Raw genomic sequence first — 8,343 nt, forward strand, 5'->3', positions numbered from 1 at the left:
AACAGAAGGATTGGTAGCTAAATGGTGACTAATAGGTTGAATAAAGACCACCTATTATGGGTCATTGATAAATCTGATGCAGGAGCAGTAGTAGGGCCGCCCCACAGCTGTGGCTCCCCCTGCCCCCTCCCCTATGGCTGTGGGAAAATCACCCTGAAAGGTACCATAGCCCCAGGACTCGGCAAGTGATGGGGAGCCCCATGCTGTGCCTTGCCAATGTGCCACTCTGTGGGTCTGAGCCAGTGCCCATTGAAGTCAATGAGCCTCTTCCCTGGATCAAACCCCATGTGCTTCTACATTGTATCTGTTCAGTCTGACAAAAGCCATTTTGTTCCTTGCCCCGAAGCCCCTCTTGCTCCTTCACTGGGGAACTGTACCTGTAGCATCTACTGTAGCCACACCTGGCCTTCCCCACAATAGGGGAAATTAAGGAGACAGGGCCTTGAGCTAAGGAGAAAGAGGATTAGAGATGCTCTCTGCTGAGGCCTGTTAGCCACGTTCAGCATCAGCTACCCTATGTTTCCTTCAGTTAGTTTACCCTGAAATTGCCCCCCTTGCCCCAGTTTGAGGGGAAAGCGTTGGGGTAAGAAACACAATGTTTTTAAATCAACCTAGTTATCTCTTAATAACAGCCCCTTACTTCAATACAGTAAAGAACAGGAGCAATCTAAATCACTTTGTAGCATTAGTTCTGCTTGTTTACCTGTTACCTATCAGCTCAGAATTTTTTTAAAGAAGTAAATAGACCACTCACCTTTGTTTATAGTCAGTTTTCACTTGGGTCTCATGCACTAGCCCAGAGCTGCAAAGCTTGGGTTGGAAATGCTGCAGAGAAAGGCTTGTTTCTCAAATGAATTTTCAGGTGGGCTTTGTTTAAACAGATGAAGGGAAACATTTCAACTGGGCTTAAATTTTGTAAAAACTTTTTTTTTTAAAACAAAAGCTAAGTGTTGGGCCTGCTAAAAATGACACTTCACTGGGCTGCATCCTTTAAAGTCAAATGGGAGTTCAGCTCAAAGGAGTCTAGCTCAGCATCATCCCATGCTTCTCCAGTACCCTAACTGGTAGGTTAGCAACAGCTGTCTGAATGATTGCCTGAAATGATTGCCTGAAAGGTACTTAAATTCAAGAGCAGTGTGGGCAATATAGATATCTGGATGGGTTAGATGGAGACCAAGTTAGGGCTTGCCTGTGGACAGATTGTTATGCATTTCTATGTTTCAGTCGTGGACTCAGTGCACTAAGATTCATTACACTCACAATATTCCTGGGAAACTGGAACATTTTATACTCCATTTTACAGAGGGGGGAATTAAAGTGCAGTGACATTAAGTGATTTAACCAATTTCAGATAAGGCACTAGCAGTAGGACCCAGAACTCCCTGTTCCAAGCACTGAGCCACACTCAGTCAGAGCATGAGTAATTGTACTCTGTAGTTGGGCAGATGAAACCCCACAGGAAGCAGTTACCTTCCCTTATCTGTAGGAAAACTGAAGCAACCTGCTTATCTCCAAAGAAATATCCATTGTCCCAGTGACCACTTTGCACACGCTGTTCTGAGATGCATTGCAGAGGAGTAGGAGTAGAAGAGACTGTCCCGGTGCACTGAGATCCAAGATATAGATCACACAATGGGGATTTAGGAGACCTTTTGAAACGCCAAGAGCGTGAAATTCTCACAGTTACTCCCCCCACTGAACTGTAACTTGGAGGATTTTGTTTTGAATAATCATATTCAACTGGTGCGGGGAGAAGTGGTGGCTGGTCCTTTGTTTTAACCACTTAGTGAAAAACTGTCTTTGCTGGAAGGGGCTTAAATGCAACATTTAACCAAATTAGGCCACTGCCTTTTATTTCATTCAGAAGGGGAATCTGAATGGATTCCCCGGCCTACTTCAAACGGCTGCGGCAGCACATCCACTGCGGTGCAGATCATTCATGGACGCTACAGGAGATGTAAAAACATCTGCTGGATCCATGCCTGATCCTTTCAGTACAGTTACTCCCCTTGCTAATAATTGTCTGTGTTCTGTCATCTAGAAAGGGACTTTGTATGTCTCCCAGGTATTCTGATGCTAATTTGTTTAGTTAAAAAGAGAAGAGGCTAAACAGATGTGAACCATTTGGTTAGGTTGTAGTTCATTTGTTAGGAAGTGCAAAGGGTTCTTGGCAGGATATTAAATATTACCTTGGCTATTCACAAACACTTCATATTTCAAGAGAGGAAGGGAGGCAGGGGCTGCACTCAATAAATCAGCCTTTTCAAAGAGACAGAAAAAGGCAAACATTTGATAAATCTGTGTCATTACACTTAGAGATCAAAGGGGTTTACACATGTATTTATGCAACTGGCAACCTAGGAGACAATAATAACAAACATAGATCTCTGACAGCTTTACAAAAATAAAAATTAGTCTGTTCTAATCTGTAATTATCAGGGAAATGTGCGAGGTAGGAGGTTGTTAGCTGCAAAGCTTTTTAACATGGTAAAGCTGAAAATGATGAGAGATTGTTAAATCGTTAATAGCAACAATTAGCAAGTTCCATGCACAAGAGATTGCAAAAGCCATTATCTTTTAACATGCGTTTTGTGTGTATACAGCCACATTTTTATATACATGCATGCTATAGTAATTGGGAATAAAAATCAGAGAAACATGTTTCATAATGTGCTAATTACCATTATAATATTCCTGCAGAGGCACTATATGAATGGGTCTGAGGAATCTTTGGAAGACTTGGTAATTTCCATTCATAACTATTTTTCCCCATTGAGTTACACATGCATCTTATCTCTTCAAGAGTTTGGAGCTCATGGATTTAGCCCCGACGGAGCCAGGTAATTGTTCCCAAATTAGGCTGACTAATTTTGTACAGCTATGTAAATATGGAACCAGAGAAGGAAACTTTAATAACTCAGTAAAGAAGCTGAGACGACCCAAAAGGAGGATAATGCAGACAATGGGGCAGGGAGAGGGACCAATGAGGTTGCAGTGGGCACTGAAATCCAGCACAGAATTTGGCTTAGGAATTGAAGTGTGTCCAGAAGAAACAAGAACCACCTCTCTGCACTGAAGACAAGAAAAAACAAAATCAGTTCCATGGAAATGAACCCATGGACAAAGCAATAGAGGCCAGAGAAATTAGAGAAGGTAAAACAGTATTCTGTCATCTAGTCTTTTCCCTTTGGCCAGCCCTGGATTGTTCTCCTATTCTCCAGTTCCATTTTAAATGACTCAAGCAATTTGGTTTCTACCCATGCCTATGGGAAGCTTCCATGGTCCATAGATTTCACTGTTCAGAAACTCTTGACAGCCAGCCTGTTTTTTCCTTTACTCCGTTCCGTCACATCACTTCTACTTATACCTCCTCCTCAGAGCAGCTTAAACACCCTTCTCCAGTTAAGCTGGTGGTCTTGTGCTGGCGGTGCATTTGGCCTGTGCCATTTAAAGAAATAGGCATTAAAGCTCCATAGGCAAATTAGAAAAAAACCCAGTGACTTCAACTCTGTTGAGTGAGATGAAAAGAACACCTAGGGCCTGATGGCATCTCCACTATGCTTCGGAGAGAACCAATGAGGCACAAGGGAGGCACATTACATCATCAGAACAACTGCCATTTGCATGCCTTCTGGTTCCTGGGTTAATTTTAACAGGCTCATTTTGGGCCACAAAATCCTAGGAATATCCTACCTAAGAGACAGCTCTCTTCTCACGGCCCTGGGACTGCACTTGGAATTGTCGGGGTACTTGAATTGGAATCCCCTTGCTATAAGAGACAAGGAGACTGCTAGGCAGTTCTCCACAAGGGCCCCTCTGCTTTGCCTCTCTTTTTCCCCACTCCACTCACACTGGTTCACACTAGCCCCAGTCTGCTGACCCGTGGGACATGCTACAAAGCAAGTTATTTGTAAGGGAGGAGACAGAGTTGTGAAGCTGCCTAGTTGCTGATTTTAAAATTTCTAACTTTAGTAGCTGCTGTTTAACACCCTTTTGAGATACTAGTGGAATGGAAAGAGTGTTATGATAGGACTGCATCTGTTTTTTCTCCCAAATACAGAACAGGAATATTTATTGAACACTTCTGCCTTTTCTGCATTATTACGGATAAGTCTACCAGTTCCATCTAGTAATGGACCAATACCATTGTTAGGTTTCTTTTTGTTCCTTATATACCTACAAAATTCTCTCTTCTTGTCCTTAAATCTGCTGGCCATATACCTCTCCTTGTGTCCCTTTTCTTCCCTTATCAATTTTCTACAGTTCCTAGCTTATGATTTATATTCATCACTATTAACTTCCTCTTTCTTCCATTTGTTTTTTGTTTGTTTTTTATAGCTGCCTTCACTGACCCTCGAAACCACATTGGGTTTTTTAATCAATGTGACCTTCTTCCCCAATTGTGGCTTTTGGGATATGTAGGAAAGTGTTCTTAAACCATTCCCAAGGATCAATCAATCACATTTTTCTGATTAAATTCTTCCTCCCACATGATCTGAGTCAATTGTTTTCAGCTTTGTGAAACTGGCCCTTTTAAAGCAACAAGTGTGTGTGTATGTATGTATTATATTTATATATATATAATCACTGGTCTGGTCTTTATTCTGTTTGCACATTATATGTGTGATCAAGTCATGATTACTAGTACCTAAGTTACATTGATGTTTTAGTTCCACTTCCAGTTGGATGCAACACTTTGAGTTAGGAAATTGTCATCTATAATAAAGAGATTCCAATTTCCACTTCCAAGCATCAAAGAACAATTTCAGCAAAAAAATATATCGTTTAGAAATGAAGATGTTCTGTGGCTAGAAAAGGGGCATCTGCTCCCAAATCCCATAAATAGTTTCTTACTCGGTAGCACAACTCCAGGAGTGGCAAGATGAAATTGAGGGAGGGAAAAGTGCGTTTAGGCTAAATACTAAATGAGTGGCAAGGACCATAAATTGTGAAATAGTCTCTCCAGGGATGTGATGGCAGTCATATCACTCAAAGCTACACTGCACACAGGATTGGAGAATATACTGTAGGGAACAATCTGGCACTGACGCTGGGGGGGGTGGCCTAAAGGGGCTGACAGATCTTTTCCATTGCCTCTGTCCGAAATTCTCTAGTTATTCCATCCAGAGAGTTGACAGGATTCTCCATGGTCTTTCCTGTTGCAACAGTGACTTTTAGACTGTTGGCCCATCTCCATCTAAATGGTGCTCAGTTGGGTACCACACTGGCATCGTAGCAAGAGCTCAAGGGCTGCTCAGAAAAGCACGTAAGCACATGCTTCACTTTAAGTCTGCAATTAAATTGCATTGAATTCAATGGGAAGTAAGTGTGTGCTTAAGTGTTTTCCTGAATACCATGATGCAAACTGGAGATGCCCTCTTTCATATAGCCCCATGAAGACTACAGGTCCCAGGATGCTGTGCTCTGTCTCTCTCTCTCTCAGGTCAGAGCATGCCATGATGTGAATTACAATCCCCAGAGGACTTCACTTCTAGCTACAGCTGAGGACAGCTTACAGACCATACTGGAGAGCTCTGTGGGCTGCACTTGACGTACAGGCTGCATTTGGCTAGAATTAAGCGGACAGTTCAGTGCCATGTCAGCTGCAAGGAATGACGAGTGGGTCATCCTCTCCCCCCTGCCCCCAGCTTTGAATTTACTAATATAATTAAATGCAGTGAAAACCATACAAGATTCCACCCTTCTTAGATATTAGAGGCGTGCCCCCAAAGTATCTCCAACTGACCACGTTCAATTGTTACGGTGTCCAAGGCAAGGACTGTTAGTCCCTGCCCTGAAGAGCTTACAGTCTACAAACCTGTCTTTTTGTTCCGTTTGTACAGTGCCTAGCATTGGGGCTCCTAGGCAATATGGTCATACAGCTAACTAATAATAAATACAATGAAGGTGAGCCTGTAGGCACTACTACAGTGCAAACAATAGATCATTCTGTCGCACCTTTGCAAGGAAGTCATCTCCATAAAGCATCCAGTTTTCATCATTCCCTGGAGAAGCTGCTTAAGACAGATTTCTCTATAACTGCATCTTGGTGATAAATTTTGTCTTAAAAGCTGAGCTCAATTTATAAGATATAAGTAAATGCTTTATAGGCTCAGAAACATCATTCTGTGCCATTTTGTTGATTTTAGCCTGGTTAGGTTTTGCCATGTGCAAGGAGCAACGAGACCCTGGCAATCAGAAGGGCCTTTAGGAGTAAGAACAGAACCTGAGTTTCCATGAGAAAGCACAGTGGGTGTGTCTCTCCTGCATTGACCTGAATGCAGAATGGCTGCCTGACTCCGCAGACAGCAGAATCTTTACAAATGAAAAGGTGCGGTGCATAAAATAAAGGAATAATAGTTACCTAACTAAATACACTACAATCATAGACGGACAGGCCAGTTTCCATTATCTCTTGAACAAATGCTGCCTATAATATTGATTTATAAACAGACTGTGGGGAGTCTCCCATCTAATTTCATTTGCTCTGAAGCTGCTGTCACAATTACTGTAGTCAAGCTGCTGATATAGTACAGCCCTCTGCTAGCTACAAGCTGTCCTCTGCAGCTCTAGCTTCGCTACATATGTTAGAAAGAGAGAAAATATTGTTCTTCTGGGATTGTATTTTACTAGAGCTTGTTTGATGCCATCACTGGCTTTGGGAACATAATCAGATCTAAAATGCCTGCAAAGACTTAGGAAATGTCTCTGAATTTTTGCACAATGGCGGAAACAGTAAACACTAGGGTAAGAGTTCTTTAGTAGGTAGGGTGTAGTGACTGGGATCCCCAAAAAGGAGAGGCATGCAGCATGGTCCCCTCATCTATGACTCAGGAGCCTAAGTTCCATTTCTGGCTCTGCCACTGATTTGCTGTATGACCTTGGGCAAGTCATTTTGTCTCTCAGTGCCTCCATTTCCCCTCCTACCCTATATCCATCTTGTCTACACTAGAAAGCATTTACCATTATAGCTACACCAGCAAACCCTCCTAGGGAGACACTGCTTATACTGTCCTTTTGCCACCATGGCTTATGCCTCAATAAAATAAGCTATAACCAGCTAAACGACTTTTTTACCAATATGACTGAGTCTGCACTAGAGGAGTTTGTCGACTTAGCTATGTTGGCCAGGGTGTGATTTTTTCCACACTCCTTACTGAGATAGCTCTGCCAGCGCAGCCCCTCATGGCAGGATGCAGTATTGCAGGGGTTCTTTCACTCTAGTGTCCCCTCATCTCACCCTGGTTCCACAAGTCAGTTGCTTCTGTGGCCTACTCCACCAGCCGGGCCACCTCCCAGTCCATTCCCCTTCTGAGGTTAATGGAAAAGTCCCAAATAAGAAAACCTAAAGTCTAGTAGCCTCTAAGCCTGCCTCTGTTTGGGGCTCAGAGTTCTTGGCCTCTTTCACTTTGGATGCCTGTAATTTCCCTCTTTATTTGAGGGAGAGAAACCCAGGCCCACCCTCTCCTCTGGTTACAGCCCAGGGGTCTTGTTTTAGGCAGATAAGGACTGTTCTTTCAGGCCCTCACCCATTTCCCTGAGCTGTTCCTACCTTTGCCCTGTGGCCAGCATCTTCACCAGCTCTGCAGACTCTGCTATCACCATCTTGGGTCTGTGGTTCCTCATGGATTCATCTTAGCCAGCCATGGAGGTGCTTCCTGGAAGCTGCTCCCAGCCCCTCTCACAGCAGCAGGGCTCTATTCTGAACAGTCCCTCTGGCTCTCCCCTGGAGGCAGTCAGTATCTCCCTCCTTCAAACAGGAGTCTCCCCCTCAGTCCTGTTTCTGGGGCTGGATTTCAGGCTGTCACCCATCTCCAAATAGGAGTTGCCCCAACTCTCCTGCACAGAGCTGGGCTAGTGGTTTAGGCAGTTCACTCACCCCTCGTGGCAGATATCTGTTCCCCCCAAGCTCTCCTCTTCAGTGTTGGCGTTGGGATTTTAGGCCAGCTACCAGGCTTTAGCCAACTTTCCCTTGAGCTGGGCACCCTTTCCCAATTAGTCCACCAATTGGAGGGTTCAGCAGATAGCCTTCTCCCAGTGCTACCTGCCCAGCTCTGACTCAGGTGGAAGCAGGCAGAATATATGCTAATCCCCTTCTCCCGTCTTGCTCCCCATTGGTTGGGTGAGAGAAGGTAGCCTTCCATTCTGCAAAGTTCCTGGTCCCAAGCCCTTAAAGAAATAGCAATTGACTTTCTTCCAAACACTTATTGGCCGCTTCCTCTCCTCCAATACCTCTAATGTCCTAGGTCTTTGCATACCCCCAAAACTTCCAACATCTTAAAGGGCTATGCCACATGACTGGGGGTGGGCTGACCACTAGGCACCACTGCCCTTAAGGGGACG

Source organism: Lepidochelys olivacea (genome assembly GCF_965140295.1).
Source record: "Lepidochelys olivacea isolate rLepOli2 genome assembly, chromosome: 14".
NCBI lineage: Eukaryota > Metazoa > Chordata > Testudines > Cheloniidae > Lepidochelys > Lepidochelys olivacea.